Here is an 18,196-nt window from a genome sequence, read left to right on the forward strand (position 1 = left end):
GAATGCAGGCTCGTCTTGCATCTCCCAAGACGAAAGGGTGTCTGAATCCCCTGTGGAGACCACAGAGAAAGACCTAGTTCCCCACCTCATCGCGACAGGAGGCCTCAAATCCTTTGAAAACTCCAGAGGTATGCGGAGATCAGTGCCTCCAAAGGAGACGATGCCTGACTCCTCGTGAAACTTGATAGGAGACCCAGGATTCCTGTGGCACGTGGAAAGGGACCCTTGGTCTCCCGTCTCAGCTGGAGAGGCGTCCCAATTGCCCTGCAAAGCCTCGAGGAGAATCCCGAGTTGTCCCTCGCAACTAGGCAGGAATCCTGACATGGCTGAACACACACGTGTGTGGAAGTGCCATCCCCGTCGTAACTCGAGAATATACCCCAGGTTCCCGCCGCAACTCGAGAAAAAGCATGAGACTTCCCCCTCGCCGCGAGATGAGGCCCGATTCCCCTGCACTGCGTGCAGAGCAATTCCGTGTTGCACATCACACATGAAAGGAGCCTTGATTTCCTTGATGGCACTCCAGAGAAACCCCAAGAACACTGTTTCAAGGCTAGAGGGATCCTGAGGTCACTGTAGCAACACAAAAGAGCTCCGTGGACCAAGAATCAACACGAAATGAGAGGTTAGTCCCTGGCTTCGACTCCTGAGGAATACCACCTTACCACAAGCACCTCAAGAGGAGGCTTCTCTCAGCTCTAGGTATGTGAGAGGGATCCTGAGTTTGCGGCCTCAAGTGGAATGGACACCGCGATGCTCTGACTCGAAATAAGGCCGGATATCCCTGCAGTGACTTGAATGCAGGCTCGTCTTGCATCTCCCAAGAAGAAAGGATGTCTGAATCCCCTGTGGAGACCACAGAGAAAGACCTAGTTCCCCACCTCATCGCGACCGGAGGCCTCACATCCTTTGAAAACTCCAGAGGTACGCGGAGATCAGTGCCTCCAAAGGAGACGATGCCTGACTCCTCGTGAAACTTGATAGGAGTCCCAGGATTCTTGTGGCACGTGGAAAGGGACCCTTGGTCTCCCGCCTCAGCTGGAGAGGCGGTCCAATTGCCCTGCCAAGCCTCGAGGAGAATCCCGAGTTGTCCCTCGCAACTAGGCAGGAGTCCTGACGTGGCTGAACAAACACGTGGGTGGAAGGGCCATCCCCGTCGTAACTCGAGAATATACCCCAGGTTCCCGCCACAACTTGAGAAAAACCATGAGACTTCCCCCTCGATGCGAGATGAGGCCCGATTCCCCTGTACTGCGTGCAGAGCAATTCCGTCTTGCACATCACACATGAAAGGAGCCTTGATTTCCTTGATGGCACTCCAGAGAAACCCCAAGAACACTGTTTCAAGGCTAGAGGGATCCTGAGGTCACTGTAGCAACACGAAAGAACTCTGTGGACCAAAAATCAACTCGAAAAGAGAGGTTAGTCCCTGGATTCGTCTCCAGAGGAATACCACCTTACCACAAGCACCTCAAGAGGAGGCTTCTCTCAGCTCTAGGTATGTGAGAGGGACCCTGAGTTTGCGGCCTCAAGTGGAATGGACACCGCGATGCCCTGACTCGAAATAAGGCCGGATATCCCTGCAGTGACTTCAATGCAGGCTCGTCTTGCATCTCCCAGGATGAAAGGATGTCTGAATCCCCTGTGGAAAGCACAGAGAAAGACTTAGTTCCCCACCTCATCGCGACCGATAGCCTCACATCCTTTGAAAACTCCAGAGGTACGCGGAGATCAGTGCCTCCAAAGGAGACGATGCCTGACTCCTCGTGAAACTTGATAGGAGTCCCAGGATTCCTGTGGCACTTGGAAAGGGACACTTGGTCTCCCGCCTCAGCTGGAGAGGCGTCCCAATTGCACTGCCAAGCCTCAAGGAGAATCCAGAGTTGTCCCTCGCAACTAGGCAGGAGTCCTGACGTCGCTGAACAAACACGTGGGTGGAAGGCCATCCCCGTCGTAACTCGAGAATATACCCCAGGTTCCCGCCGCAACTCGAGAAAAACCATGAGACTTGCCCCTCGCCGCGAGATGAGGCCCGATTCCCCTGCACTGCGTGCAGAGCAATTCTGTGTTGCACATCACACATGAGGGAGCCTTGATTTCCTTCATGGCACTCCAGAGAAACCCCAAGAACACTGTTTCAAGGCTAGAGGGATCCTGAGGTCTCTGTAGCAACACGAAAGAGCTCCGTGGACCAAGAATCAACTCAAGATGAGAGGTTAGTCCCTGGCTTCGACTCCAGAGGAATACCACCTTACCACAAGCACCTCAAGAGGAGGCTTCTCTCAGCTCTAGGTATGTGAGAGGGACCCTGAGTTTGCGGCCTCAAGTGGAATGGACACCGTGATGCCCTGACTCGAAATAAGGCCGGATATCCCTGCAGTGACTGGAATGCAGGTTCGTCTTGCATCTCCCAAGACGAAAGGGTGTCTGAATCCCCTGTGGAGACCACAGAGAAAGACCTAGTTCCCCACCTCATCGCGAAAGGAGGCCTCAAATCCTTTGAAAACTCCAGAGGTATGCGGAGATCAGTGCCTCCAAAGGAGACGATGCCTGTCTCCTCGTGAAAATTGATAGGAGACCCAGGATTCCTGTGGCACGTGGAAAGGGGCCCTTGGTCTCCCGTCTCAGCTGGAGAGGCGTCCCAATTGCCCTGCAAAGCCTCGAGGAGAATCCCGAGTTGTCCCTCGCAACTAGGCAGGAGTCCTGACATGGCTGAACACACACGTGTGTGGAAGGGCCATCCCCGTCGTAACTCGAGAATATACCCCAGGTTCCCGCCGCAACTCGAGTAAAACCATGAGACTTCCCCCTCGCCGCGAGATGAGGCCCGATTCCCCTGCACTGTGTGAAGAGCAATTCCGTGTTGCACATCACACATGAAAGGAGCCTTGATTTCCTTGATGGCACTCCAGAGAAACCCCAAGAACACTGTTTCAAGGCTAGAGGGATCCTGAGGTCACTGTAGCAACACGAAAGAGCTCCGTGGACCAAGAATCAACACGAGATGAGAGGTTAGTCCCTGGCTTCGACTCCTGAGGAATACCACCTTACCACAAGCACCTCAAGAGGAGGCTTCTCTCAGCTCTAGGTATGTGAGAGGGACCCTGAGTTTGCGGCCTCAAGTGGAATGGACACCGCGATGCCCTGACTCGAAATAAGGCCGGATATCCCTGCAGTGACTTGAATGCAGGCTCGTCTTGCATCTCCCAAGAAGAAAGGATGTCTGAATCCCCTGTGGAGACCACAGAGAAACACCTAGTTCCCCACCTCATTGCGACCAGAGGCCTCACATCCTTTGAAAACTCCAGAGGTACGCGGAGATCAGTGCCTCCAAAGGAGACGATGCCTGACTCCTCGTGAAACTTGATAGGAGTCCCAGGATTCTTGTGGCACTTGGAAAGGGACCCTTGGTCTCCCGCCTCAGCTGGAGAGGCGTTCCAATTGCCCTGCCAAGCCTCGAGGAGAATCCAGAGTTGTCCCTCGCAACTAGGCAGGAGTCCTGACGTGGCTGAACAAACACGTGGGTGGAAGGGCCATCCCCGTCGTAACTCGAGAATATACCCCAGGTTCCCGCCGCAACTGGAGAAAAACCATGAGACTTCCCCCTCAATGCGAGATGAGGCCCGATTCCCCTGTACTGCGTGCAGAGCAATTCCGTCTTGCACATCACACATGAAAGGAGCCTTGATTTCCTTGATGGCACTCCAGAGAAACCCCAAGAACACTGTTTCCAGGATAGAGGGATCCTGAGGTCACTGTAGCAACACGAAAGAACTCTGTGGACCAAAAATCAACTCGAAAAGAGAGGTTAGTCCCTGGATTCGTCTCCAGAGGAATACCACCTTACCACAAGCACCTCAAGAGGAGGCTTCTCTCAGCTCTAGGTATGTGAGAGGGACCCTGAATTTGCGGCCTCAAGTGGAATGGACACCGCGATGCCCTGACTCGAAATAAGGCCGGACATCCCTGCAGTGACTTCAATGCAGGCTCGTCTTGCATCTCCCAGGACGAAAGGATGTCTGAATCCCCTGTTGAAAGCAAAGAGAAAGACTTAGTTCCCCACCTCATCGCGACCGATAGCCTCACATCCTTTGAAAAACTCCAGAGGTATGCGGAGATCAGTGCCTCCAAAGGAGACGATGCCTGACTCCTCGTGAAACTTGATAGGAGTCCCAGGATTCCTGTGGCACTTGGAAAGGGACACTTGGTCTCCCGCCTCAGCTGGAGAGGCGTCCCAATTGCCCTGCCAAGCCTCGAAGAGAATCCAGAGTTGTCCCTCGCAGCTAGGCAGGAGTCCTGACGTCGCTGAACAAACACGTGGGTGGAAGGGCCATCCCCGTCGTAACTCGAGAATATACCCCAGGTTCCCGCCGCAACTCGAGAAAAACCATGAGACTTCCCCCTCGATGCGAGATGAGGCCCGATTCCCCTGTACTGCGTGCAGAGCAATTCCGTCTTGCACATCACACATGAAAGGAGCCTTGATTTCCTTGATGGCACTCCAGAGAAACCCCAAGAACACTGTTTCAAGGCTAGAGGGATCCTGAGGTCACTGTAGCAACACGAAAGAACTCTGTGGACCAAAAATCAACTCGAAAAGAGAGGTTAGTCCCTGGATTCGTCTCCAGAGGAATACCACCTTACCACAAGCACCTCAAGAGGAGGCTTCTCTCAGCTCTAGGTATGTGAGAGGGACCCTGAGTTTGCGGCCTCAAGTGGAATGGACACCGCGATGCCCTGACTCGAAATAAGGCCGGATATCCCTGCAGTGACTTCAATGCAGGCTCGTCTTGCATCTCCCAGGATGAAAGGATGTCTGAATCCCCTGTGGAAAGCACAGAGAAAGACTTAGTTCCCCACCTCATCGCGACCGATAGCCTCACATCCTTTGAAAACTCCAGAGGTACGCGGAGATCAGTGCCTCCAAAGGAGACGATGCCTGACTCCTCGTGAAACTTGATAGGAGTCCCAGGATTCCTGTGGCACTTGGAAAGGGACACTTGGTCTCCCGCCTCAGCTGGAGAGGCGTCCCAATTGCACTGCCAAGCCTCAAGGAGAATCCAGAGTTGTCCCTCGCAACTAGGCAGGAGTCCTGACGTCGCTGAACAAACACGTGGGTGGAAGGGCCATCCCCGTCGTAACTCGAGAATATACCCCAGGTTCCCGCCGCAACTCGAGAAAAACCATGAGACTTGCCCCTCGCCGCGAGATGAGGCCCGATTCCCCTGCACTGCGTGCAGAGCAATTCTGTGTTGCACATCACACATGAAGGGAGCCTTGATTTCCTTCATGGCACTCCAGAGAAACCCCAAGAACACTGTTTCAAGGCTAGAGGGATCCTGAGGTCTCTGTAGCAACACGAAAGAGCTCCGTGGACCAAGAATCAACTCAAGATGAGAGGTTAGTCCCTGGCTTCGACTCCAGAGGAATACCACCTTACCACAAGCACCTCAAGAGGAGGCTTCTCTCAGCTCTAGGTATGTGAGAGGGACCCTGAGTTTGCGGCCTCAAGTGGAATGGACACCGTGATGCCCTGACTCGAAATAAGGCCGGATATCCCTGCAGTGACTGGAATGCAGGTTCGTCTTGCATCTCCCAAGACGAAAGGGTGTCTGAATCCCCTGTGGAGACCACAGAGAAAGACCTAGTTCCCCACCTCATCGCGAAAGGAGGCCTCAAATCCTTTGAAAACTCCAGAGGTATGCGGAGATCAGTGCCTCCAAAGGAGACGATGCCTGTCTCCTCGTGAAAATTGATAGGAGACCCAGGATTCCTGTGGCACGTGGAAAGGGGCCCTTGGTCTCCCGTCTCAGCTGGAGAGGCGTCCCAATTGCCCTGCAAAGCCTCGAGGAGAATCCCGAGTTGTCCCTCGCAACTAGGCAGGAGTCCTGACATGGCTGAACACACACGTGTGTGGAAGGGCCATCCCCGTCGTAACTCGAGAATATACCCCAGGTTCCCGCCGCAACTCGAGTAAAACCATGAGACTTCCCCCTCGCCGCGAGATGAGGCCCGATTCCCCTGCACTGTGTGAAGAGCAATTCCGTGTTGCACATCACACATGAAAGGAGCCTTGATTTCCTTGATGGCACTCCAGAGAAACCCCAAGAACACTGTTTCAAGGCTAGAGGGATCCTGAGGTCACTGTAGCAACACGAAAGAGCTCCGTGGACCAAGAATCAACACGAGATGAGAGGTTAGTCCCTGGCTTCGACTCCTGAGGAATACCACCTTACCACAAGCACCTCAAGAGGAGGCTTCTCTCAGCTCTAGGTATGTGAGAGGGACCCTGAGTTTGCGGCCTCAAGTGGAATGGACACCGCGATGCCCTGACTCGAAATAAGGCCGGATATCCCTGCAGTGACTTGAATGCAGGCTCGTCTTGCATCTCCCAAGAAGAAAGGATGTCTGAATCCCCTGTGGAGACCACAGAGAAACACCTAGTTCCCCACCTCATTGCGACCGGAGGCCTCACATCCTTTGAAAACTCCAGAGGTACGCGGAGATCAGTGCCTCCAAAGGAGACGATGCCTGACTCCTCGTGAAACTTGATAGGAGTCCCAGGATTCTTGTGGCACTTGGAAAGGGACCCTTGGTCTCCCGCCTCAGCTGGAGAGGCGTTCCAATTGCCCTGCCAAGCCTCGAGGAGAATCCAGAGTTGTCCCTCGCAACTAGGCAGGAGTCCTGACGTGGCTGAACAAACACGTGGGTGGAAGGGCCATCCCCGTCGTAACTCGAGAATATACCCCAGGTTCCCGCCGCAACTGGAGAAAAACCATGAGACTTCCCCCTCAATGCGAGATGAGGCCCGATTCCCCTGTACTGCGTGCAGAGCAATTCCGTCTTGCACATCACACATGAAAGGAGCCTTGATTTCCTTGATGGCACTCCAGAGAAACCCCAAGAACACTGTTTCCAGGCTAGAGGGATCCTGAGGTCACTGTAGCAACACGAAAGAACTCTGTGGACCAAAAATCAACTCGAAAAGAGAGGTTAGTCCCTGGATTCGTCTCCAGAGGAATACCACCTTACCACAAGCACCTCAAGAGGAGGCTTCTCTCAGCTCTAGGTATGTGAGAGGGACCCTGAATTTGCGGCCTCAAGTGGAATGGACACCGCGATGCCCTGACTCGAAATAAGGCCGGACATCCCTGCAGTGACTTCAATGCAGGCTCGTCTTGCATCTCCCAGGACGAAAGGATGTCTGAATCCCCTGTTGAAAGCAAAGAGAAAGACTTAGTTCCCCACCTCATCGCGACCGATAGCCTCACATCCTTTGAAAACTCCAGAGGTATGCGGAGATCAGTGCCTCCAAAGGAGACGATGCCTGACTCCTCGTGAAACTTGATAGGAGTCCCAGGATTCCTGTGGCACTTGGAAAGGGACACTTGGTCTCCCGCCTCAGCTGGAGAGGCGTCCCAATTGCCCTGCCAAGCCTCGAAGAGAATCCAGAGTTGTCCCTCGCAACTAGGCAGGAGTCCTGACGTCGCTGAACAAACACGTGTGTGGAAGGGCCATCCCCGTCGTAACTCGAGAATATACCCCAGGTTCCCGCCGCAACTCGAGAAAAACCATGAGACTTCCCCCTCGATGCGAGATGAGGCCCGATTCCCCTGTACTGCGTGCAGAGCAATTCCGTGTTGCACATCACACATGAAAGGAGCCTTGATTTCCTTGATGGCACTCCAGAGAAACCCCAAGAACACTGTTTCAAGGCTAGAGGGATCCTGAGGTCACTGTAGCAACACGAAAGAACTCTGTGGACCAAAAATCAACTCGAAAAGAGAGGTTAGTCCCTGGATTCGTCTCCAGAGGAATACCACCTTACCACAAGCACCTCAAGAGGAGGCTTCTCTCAGCTCTAGGTATGTGAGAGGGACCCTGAGTTTGCGGCCTCAAGTGGAATGGACACCGCGATGCCCTGACTCGAAATAAGGCCGGATATCCCTGCAGTGACTTCAATGCAGGCTCGTCTTGCATCTCCCAGGATGAAAGGATGTCTGAATCCCCTGTGGAAAGCACAGAGAAAGACTTAGTTCCCCACCTCATCGTGACCGATAGCCTCACATCCTTTGAAAACTCCAGAGGTACGCGGAGATCAGTGCCTCCAAAGGAGACGATGCCTGACTCCTCGTGAAACTTGATAGGAGTCCCAGGATTCCTGTGGCACTTGGAAAGGGACACTTGGTCTCCCGCCTCAGCTGGAGAGGCGTCCCAATTGCCCTGCCAAGCCTCGAGGAGAATCCAGAGTTGTCCCTCGCAACTAGGCAGGAGTCCTGACGTGGCTGAACAAACACGTGGGTGGAAGGGCCATCCCCGTCGTAACTCGAGAATATACCCCAGGTTCCCGCCGCAACTCGAGAAAAACCATGAGACTTGCCCCTCGCCGCGAGATGAGGCCCGATTCCCCTGCACTGCGTGCAGAGCAATTCCGTGTTGCACATCACACATGAAGGGAGCCTTGATTTCCTTCATGGCACTCCAGAGAAACCCCAAGAACACTGTTTCAAGGCTAGAGGGATCCTGAGGTCTCTGTAGCAACACGAAAGAGCTCCGTGGACCCAAAATCAACTCGAGATGAGAGGTTAGTCCCTGGCTTCGACTCCAGAGGAATACCACCTTACCACAAGCACCTCAAGAGGAGGCTTCTCTCAGCTCTAGGTATGTGAGAGGGACCCTGAGTTTGCGGCCTCAAGTGGAATGGACACCGTGATGCCCTGACTCGAAATAAGGCCGGATATCCCTGCAGTGACTGGAATGCAGGCTCGTCTTGCATCTCCCAAGACGAAAGGGTGTCTGAATCCCCTGTGGAGACCACAGAGAAAGACTTAGTTCCCCACCTCATCGCGAAAGGAGGCCTCAAATCCTTTGAAAACTCCAGAGGTATGCGGAGAACAGTGCCTCCAAAGGAGACGATGCCTGTCTCCTCGTGAAAATTGATAGGAGACCCAGGATTCCTGTGGCACGTGGAAAGGGGCCCTTGGTCTCCCGTCTCAGCTGGAGAGGCGTCCCAATTGCCCTGCAAAGCCTCGAGGAGAATCCCGAGTTGTCCCTCGCAACTAGGCAGGAGTCCTGACATGGCTGAACACACACGTGTGTGGAAGGGCCATCCCCGTCGTAACTCGAGAATATACCCCAGGTTCCCGCCGCAACTCGAGTAAAACCATGAGACTTCCCCCTCGCCGCGAGATGAGGCCCGATTCCCCTGCACTGTGTGCAGAGCAATTCCGTGTTGCACATCACACATGAAAGGAGCCTTGATTTCCTTGATGGCACTCCAGAGAAACCCCAAGAACACTGTTTCAAGGCTAGAGGGATCCTGAGGTCACTGTAGCAACACGAAAGAGCTCCGTGGACCAAGAATCAACACGAGATGAGAGGTTAGTCCCTGGCTTCGACTCCTGAGGAATACCACCTTACCACAAGCACCTCAAGAGGAGGCTTCTCTCAGCTCTAGGTATGTGAGAGGGACCCTGAGTTTGCGGCCTCAAGTGGAATGGACACCGCGATGCCCTGACTCGAAATAAGGCCGGATATCCCTGCAGTGACTTGAATGCAGGCTCGTCTTGCATCTCCCAAGAAGAAAGGATGTCTGAATCCCCTGTGGAGACCACAGAGAAACACCTAGTTCCCCACCTCATTGAGACCGGAGGCCTCACATCCTTTGAAAACTCCAGAGGTACGCGGAGATCAGTGCCTCCAAAGGAGACGATGCCTGACTCCTCGTGAAACTTGATAGGAGTCCCAGAATTCTTGTGGCACTTGGAAAGGGACCCTTGGTCTCCCGCCTCAGCTGGAGAGGCGTTCCAATTGCCCTGCCAAGCCTCGAGGAGAATCCAGAGTTGTCCCTCGCAACTAGGCAGGAGTCCTGACGTGGCTGAACAAACACGTGGGTGGAAGGGCCATCCCCGTCGTAACTCGAGAATATACCCCAGGTTCCCGCCGCAACTGGAGAAAAACCATGAGACTTCCCCCTCGATGCGAGATGAGGCCCGATTCCCCTGTACTGCGTGCAGAGCAATTCCGTCTTGCACATCACACATGAAAGGAGCCTTGATTTCCTTGATGGCACTCCAGAGAAACCCCAAGAACACTGTTTCCAGGCTAGAGGGATCCTGAGGTCACTGTAGCAACAAGAAAGAACTCTGTGGACCAAAAATCAACTCGAAAAGAGAGGTTAGTCCCTGGATTCGTCTCCAGAGGAATACCACCTTACCACAAGCACCTCAAGAGGAGGCTTCTCTCAGCTCTAGGTATGTGAGAGGGACCCTGAATTTGCGGCCTCAAGTGGAATGGACACCGCGATGCCCTGACTCGAAATAAGGCCGGATATCCCTGCAGTGACTTCAATGCAGGCTCGTCTTGCATCTCCCAGGACGAAAGGATGTCTGAATCCCCTGTTGAAAGCACAGAGAAAGACTTAGTTCCCCACCTCATCGCGACCGATAGCCTCACATCCTTTGAAAACTCCAGAGGTATGCGGAGATCAGTGCCTCCAAAGGAGACGATGCCTGACTCCTCGTGAAACTTGATAGGAGTCCCAGGATTCCTGTGGCACTTGGAAAGGGACACTTGGTCTCCCGCCTCAGCTGGAGAGGCGTCCCAATTGCCCTGCCAAGCCTCGAAGAGAATCCAGAGTTGTCCCTCGCAACTAGGCAGGAGTCCTGACGTCGCTGAACAAACACGTGGGTGGAAGGGCCATCCCCGTCGTAACTCGAGAATATACCCCAGGTTCCCGCCGCAACTCGAGAAAAACCATGAGACTTCCCCCTCGCCGCGAGATGAGGCCCGATTCCCCTGCACTGCGTGCAGAGCAATTCCGTGTTGCACATCACACATGAAAGGAGCCTTGATTTCCTTGATGGCACTCCAGAGAAACCCCAAGAACACTGTTTCAAGGCTAGAGGGATCCTGAGGTCACTGTAGCAACACGAAAGAGCTCCGTGGGCCAAAAATCAACTCGAGATGAGAGGTTAGTCCCTGGCTTCGACTCCAGAGGAATACCACCTTACCACAAGCACCTCAAGAGGAGGCTTCTCTCAGCTCTAGGTATGTGAGAGGGACCCTGAGTTTGCGGCCTCAAGTGGAATGGACACCGCGATGCCCTGACGCGAAATAAGGCCGGATATCCCTGCAGTGACTTGAATGCAGGCTCGTCTTGCATCTCCCAAGATGAAAGGATGTCTGAATCCCCTCTGGAGACCACAGAGAAAGACCTAGTTCCCCACCTCATCGCGACCGGAGGCCTCACATCCTTTGAAAACTCCAGAGGTATGCGGAGATCAGTGCCTCCAAAGGAGACGATGCCTGACTCCTCGTGAAACTTGATAGGAGTCCCAGGATTCCTGTGGCACGTGGAAAGGGACCCTTGGTCTCCCGCCTCAGCTGGAGAGGCGTCCCAATTGCCTTGCCAAGCCTCGAGGAGAATCCCGAGTTGTGTCTCGCAACTAGGCAAGAGTCCTGACGTGGCTGAACAAACACGTGTGTGGAAGGGCCATCCCCGTCGTAACTCGAGAATATACCCCAGGTTCCCGCCGCAACTCGAGAAAAACCATGAGACTTCCCCCTCGCCGCGAGATGAGGCCCGATTCCCCTGCACTGCGTGCAGAGCAATTCTGTGTTGCACATCACACATGAAAGGAGCCTTGATTTCCTTCATGGCACTCCAGAGAAACCCCAAGAACACTGTTTCAAGGCTAGAGGGATCCTGAGGTCACTGTAGCAACTCGAAAGAGCTCCGTGGACCAAAAATCAACTCGAGATGAGAGGTTAGTCCCTGGCTTCGACTCCAGAGGAATACCACCTTACCACAAGCACCTCAAGAGGAGGCTTCTCTCAGCTCTAGGTATGTGAGAGGGACCCTGAGTTTGCGGCCTCAAGTGGAATGGACACCGCGATGCCCTGACTCGAAATAAGGCCGGATATCCCTGCAGTGACTGGAATGCAGGTTCGTCTTGCATCTCTCAAGACGAAAGGGTGTCTGAATCCCCTGTGGAGACCACAGAGAAAGACCTAGTTCCCCACCTCATCGCGACAGGAGGCCTCAAATCCTTTGAAAACTCCAGAGGTATGCGGAGATCAGTGCCTCCAAAGGAGACGATGCCTGACTCCTCGTGAAACTTGATAGGAGTCCCAGGATTCCTGTGGAACGTGGAAAGGGACCCTTGGTCTCCCGCCTCAGCTGGAGAGGCGTCCCAATTGCCTTGCCAAGCCTCGAGGAAAATCCCGCGTTGTGTCTCGCAACTAGGCAAGAGTCCTGACGTGGCTGAACAAACACGTGTGTGGAAGGGCCATCCCCGTCGTAACTCGAGAATATACCCCAGGTTCCCGCCGCAACTCGAGAAAAACCATGAGACTTCCCCCTCGCCGCGAGATGAGGCCCGATTCCCCAGCACTGCGTGCAGAGCAATTCCGTGTTGCACATCACACATGAAAGGAGCCTTGATTTCCTTGATGGCACTCCAGAGAAACCCCAAGAACACTGTTTCAAGGCTAGAGGGATCCTGAGGTCACTGTAGCAACACGAAAGAGCTCCGTGGACCAAAAATCAACTCGAGATGAGAGGTTAGTCCCTGGCTTCGACTCCAGAGGAATACCACCTTACCACAAGCACGTCAAGAGGAGGCTTCTCTCAGCTCTAGGTATGTGAGAGGGACCCTGAGTTTGCGGCCTCAAGTGGAATGGACACCGCGATGCCCTGACTCGAAATAAGGCCGGATATCCCTGCAGTGACTGGAATGCAGGCTCGTCTTGCATCTCTCAAGACGAAAGGGTGTCTGAATCCCCTGTGGAGACCACAGAGAAAGACCTAGTTCCCCACCTCATCGCGACAGGAGGCCTCAAATCCTTTGAAAACTCCAGAGGTATGCGGAGATCAGTGCCTCCAAAGGAGACGATGCCTGACTCCTCGTGAAACTTGATAGGAGACCCAGGATTCCTGTGGCACATGGAAAGGGACCCTTGGTCTCCCGCTTCAGCTGGAGAGGCGTCCCAATTGCCCTGCAAAGCCTCTAGGAGAATCCCGAGTTGTCCCTCCCAACTAGGCAGGAGTCCTGACATGGCTGAACACACACGTGTGTGGAAGGGCCATCCCCGTCGTAACTCGAGAATATACCCCAGGTTCCCGCCGCAACTCGAGAAAAACCATGAGACTTCCCCCTCGCCGCGAGATGAGGCCCGATTCCCCTGCACTGCGTGCAGAGCAATTCCGTCTTGCACATCACACATGAAAGGAGCCTTGATTTCCTTGATGGCACTCCAGAGAAACCCCAAGAACACTGTTTCAAGGCTAGAGGGATCCTGAGGTCACTGTAGCAACACGAAAGAGCTCCGTGGACCAAAAATCAACTCGAGATGAGAGGTTAGTCCCTGGCTTCGACTCCTGAGGAATACCACCTTACCACAAGCATCTCAAGAGGAGGCTTCTCTCAGCACTAGGTATGTGAGAGGGATCCTGAGTTTGCGGCCTCAAGTGGAATGGACACCGCGATGCCCTGACTCGAAATAGGGCCGGATATCCCTGCAGTGACTTGAATGCAGGCTCGTCTTGCATCTCCCAAGAAGAAAGGATGTCTGAATCCCCTGTGGAGACCACAGAGAAAGACCTAGTTCCCCACCTCATCGCGACCGGAGGCCTCACATCCTTTGAAAACTCCAGAGGTACGCGGAGATCAGTGCCTCCAAAGGAGACAATGCCTGATTCCTCGTGAAACTTGATAGGAGTCCCAGGATTCTTGTGGCACGTGGAAAGGGACCCTTGGTCTCCCGCCTCAGCTGGAGAGGCGTTCCAATTGCCCTGCCAAGACTCGAGGAGAATCCCGAGTTGTCCCTCGCAACTAGGCAGGAGTCCTGACGTGGCTGAACAAACACGTGGGTGGAAGGGCCATCCACGTCGTAACTCGAGAATAGACCCCAGGTTCCCGCCGCAACTCGAGAAAAACCATGAGACTTCCCCCTCGATGCGAGATGAGGCCCGATTCCCCTGTACTGCGTGCAGAGCAATTCCGTCTTGCACATCACACATGAAAGGAGCCTTGATTTCCTTGATGGCACTCCAGAGAAACCCCAAGAACACTGTTTCAAGGATAGAGGGATCCTGAGGTCACTGTAGCAACACGAAAGAACTCTGTGGACCAAAAATCAACTCGAAAAGAGAGGTTAGTCCCTGGATTCGTCTCCAGAGGAATACCACCTTACCACAAGCACCTCAAGAGGAGGCTTCTCTCAGCTCTAGGTATGTGAGAGGGACCCTGAGTTTGCGGCCTCAAGTGGAATGGACACCGCGATGCCCTGACTCGAAATAAGGCCGGATATCCCTGCAGTGACTTCAATGCAGGCTCGTCTTGCATCTCCCAGGACGAAAGGATGTCTGAATCCCCTTTGGAAAGCACAGAGAAAGACTTAGTTCCCCACCTCATCTCGACCGATAGCCTCACATCCTTTGAAAACTCCAGAGGTACGCGGAGATCAGTGCCTCCAAAGTAGACGATGCCTGACTCCTCGTGAATCTTGATAGGAGTCCCAGGATTCCTGTGGCACTTGGAAAGGGACACTTGGTCTCCCGCCTCAGCTGGAGAGGCGTCCCAATTGCCCTGCCAAGCCTCGAGGAGAATCCAGAGTTGTCCCTCGCAACTAGGCAGGAGTCCTGACGTCGCTGAAGAAACACGTGGGTGGAAGGGCCATCCCCGTCGTAACTCGAGAATATACCCCAGGTTCCCGCCGCAACTCGAGAAAAACCATGAGACTTCCCCCTCGCCGCGAGATGAGGCCCGATTCCCCTGCACTGTGTGCAGAGCAATTCTGTGTTGCACATCACACATGAAAGGAGCCTTGATTTCCTTCATGCCACTACAGAGAAACCCCAAGAACACTGTTTCAAGGCTAGAGGGATCCTGAGGTCACTGTAGCAACACGAAAGAGCTCCGTGGACCAAAAATCAACTCGAGATGAGAGGTTAGTCCCTGGCTTCGACTCCAGAGGAATACCACCTTACCACAAGCACGTCAAGAGGAGGCTTCTCTCAGCTCTAGGTATGTGAGAGGGATCCTGAGTTTGCGGCCTCAAGTGGAATGGACACCGCGATGCCCTGACTCGAAATAAGGCCGGATATCCCTGCAGTGACTGGAATGCAGGCTCGTCTTGCATCTCCCAAGACGAAAGGGTGTCTGAATCCCCTGTGGAGACCACAGAGAAAGACCTAGTTCCCCACCTCATCGCGACAGGAGGCCTCAAATCCTTTGAAAATTCCAGAGGTATGCGGAGATCAGTGCCTCCAAAGGAGACGATGCCTGACTCCTCGTGAAACTTGATAGGAGACCCAGGATTCCTGTGGCACGTGGAAAGGGACCCTTGGTCTCCCGTCTCAGCTGGAGAGGCGTCCCAATTGCCCTGCAAAGCCTCGAGGAGAATCCCGAGTTGTCCCTCGCAACTAGGCAGGAGTCCTGACATGGCTGAACACACACTTGTGTGGAAGGGCCATCCCCATCGTAACTCGAGAATATACCCCAGGTTCCCGCCGCAACTCGAGAAAAACCATGAGACTTCCCCCTCGCCGCGAGATGAGGCCCGATTCCCCTGCACTGCGTGCAGAGCAATTCCGTGTTGCACATCACACATGAAAGGAGCCTTGATTTCCTTGATGGCACTCCAGAGAAACCCCAAGAACACTGTTTCAAGGCTAGAGGGATCCTGAGGTCACTGTAGCAACACGAAAGAGCTCCGTGGGCCAAAAATCAACTCGAAAAGAGAGGTTAGTCCCTGGCTTCGACTCCAGAGGAATACCACCTTACCACAAGCACCTCAAGAGGAGGCTTCTCTCAGCTCTAGGTATGTGAGAGGGACCCTGATTTTGCGGCCTCAAGTGGAATGGACACCGCGATGCCCTGACGCGAAATAAGGCTGGATATCCCTGCAGTGACTTGAATGCAGGCTCGTCTTGCATCTCCCAAGATGAAAGGATGTCTGAATCCCCTGTGGAGACCACAGAGAAAGACCTAGTTCCCCACCTCATCGCGACCGGAGGCCTCACATCCTTTGAAAACTCCAGAGGTACGCGGAGATCAGTGCCTCCAAAGGAGACGATGCCTGACTCCTCGTGAAACTTGATAGGAGTCCCAGGATTCCTGTGGCACGTGGAAAGGGACCCTTGGTCTCCCGCCTCAGCTGGAGAGGCGTTCCAATTGCCCTACCAAGCCTCGAGGAGAATCCCGAGTTGTCCCTCGCAACTAGGCAGGAGTCCTGACGTGGCTCAACAAACACGTGGGTGGAAGGGCCATCCCCGTCGTAACTCGAGAATATACCCCAGGTTCCCGCCGCAACTCGAGAAAAACCATGAGACTTCCCCCTCGATGCGAGATGAGGCCCGATTCCCCTGTACTGCGTGCAGAGCAATTCCGTCTTGCACATCACACATGAAAGGAGCCTTGATTTCCTTCATGGCACTCCAGAGAATCCCCAAGAACACTGTTTCAAGGCTAGAGGGATCCTGAGGTCACTGTAGCAACATGAAAGAACTCTGTGGACCAAAAATCAACTCGAAAAGAGAGGTTAGTCCCTGGATTCGTCTCCAGAGGAATACCACCTTACCACAAGCACCTCAAGAGGAGGCTTCTCTCAGCTCTAGGTATGTGAGAGGGACCCTGAGTTTGCGGCCTCAAGTGGAATGGACACCGCGATGCCCTGACTCGAAATAAGGCCGGATATCCCTGCAGTGACTTCAATGCAGGCTCGTCTTGCATCTCCCAGGACGAAAGGATGTCTGAATCCCCTGTGGAAAGCACAGAGAAAGACTTAGTTCCCCACCTCATCGCGACCGATAGCCTCACATCCTTTGAAAACTCCAGAGGTACGCGGAGATCAGTGCCTCCAAAGGAGACGATGCCTGACTCCTCGTGAAACTTGATAGGAGTCCCAGGATTCCTGTGGCACTTGGAAAGGGACACTTGGTCTCCCGCCTCAGCTGGAGAGGCGTCCCAATTGCCGTGCCAAGCCTCGAGGAGAATCCAGAGTTGTCCCTTGCAACTAGGCAGGAGTCCTGACGTCGCTGAAGAAACACGTGGGTGGAAGGGCCATCCCCGTCGTAACTCGAGAATATACCCCAGGTTCCCGCCGCAACTCGAGCAAAACCATGAGACTTCCCCCTCGCCGCGAGATGAGGCCCGATTCCCCTGCACTGCGTGCAGAGCAATTCCGTGTTGCACATCACACATGAAAGGAGCCTTGATTTCCTTGATGGCACTCCAGAGAAACCCCAAGAACACTGTTTCAAGGCTAGAGGGATCCTGAGGTCACTGTAGCAACACGAAAGAGCTCCGTGGGCCAAAAATCAACTCGAGATGAGAGGTTAGTCCCTGGCTTCGACTCCAGAGGAATACCACCTTACCACAAGCACCTCAAGAGGAGGCTTCTCTCAGCTCTAGGTATGTGAGAGGGACCCTGAGTTTGCGGCCTCAAGTGGAATGGACACCGCGATGCCCTGACGCGAAATAAGGCTGGATATCCCTGCAGTGACTTGAATGCAGGCTCGTCTTGCATCTCCCAAGATGAAAGGATGTCTGAATCCCCTGTGGAGACCACAGAGAAAGACCTAGTTCCCCACCTCATCGAGACCGGAGGCCTCACATCCTTTGAAAACTCCAGAGGTACGCGGAGATCAGTGCCTTCAAAGGAGACGATGCCTGACTCCTCGTGAAACTTGATAAGAGACCCAGGATTCTTGTGGCACGTGGAAAGGGACCCTTGGTCTCCCTCCTCAGCTGGAGAGGCGTTCCAATTGCCCTGCCAAGCCTCGAGGAGAATCCAGAGTTGTCCCTCGCAACTAGGCAGGAGTCCTGACGTCGCTGAAGAAACACGTGTGTGGAAGGGCCATCCCCGTCCTAACTCGAGAATATACCCCAGGTTCCCGCCGCAACTCGAGAAAAACCATGAGACTTCCCCCTCGATGCGAGATGAGGCCCAATTCCCCTGTACTGCATGCAGAGCAATTCCGTCTTGCACATCACACATGAAAGGAGCCTTGATTTCCTTGATGGCACTCCAGAGAAACCCCAAGAACACTGTTTCAAGGATAGAGGGATCCTGAGGTCACTGTAGCAACATGAAAGAACTCTGTGGACCAAAAATCAACTCGAAAAGAGAGGTTAGTCCCTGGATTCGTCTCCAGAGGAATACCACCTTACCACAAGCACCTCAAGAGGAG

Source organism: Cervus elaphus, chromosome 19, assembly GCF_910594005.1.
Source record: "Cervus elaphus chromosome 19, mCerEla1.1, whole genome shotgun sequence".
Lineage (NCBI taxonomy): Eukaryota > Metazoa > Chordata > Mammalia > Artiodactyla > Cervidae > Cervus > Cervus elaphus.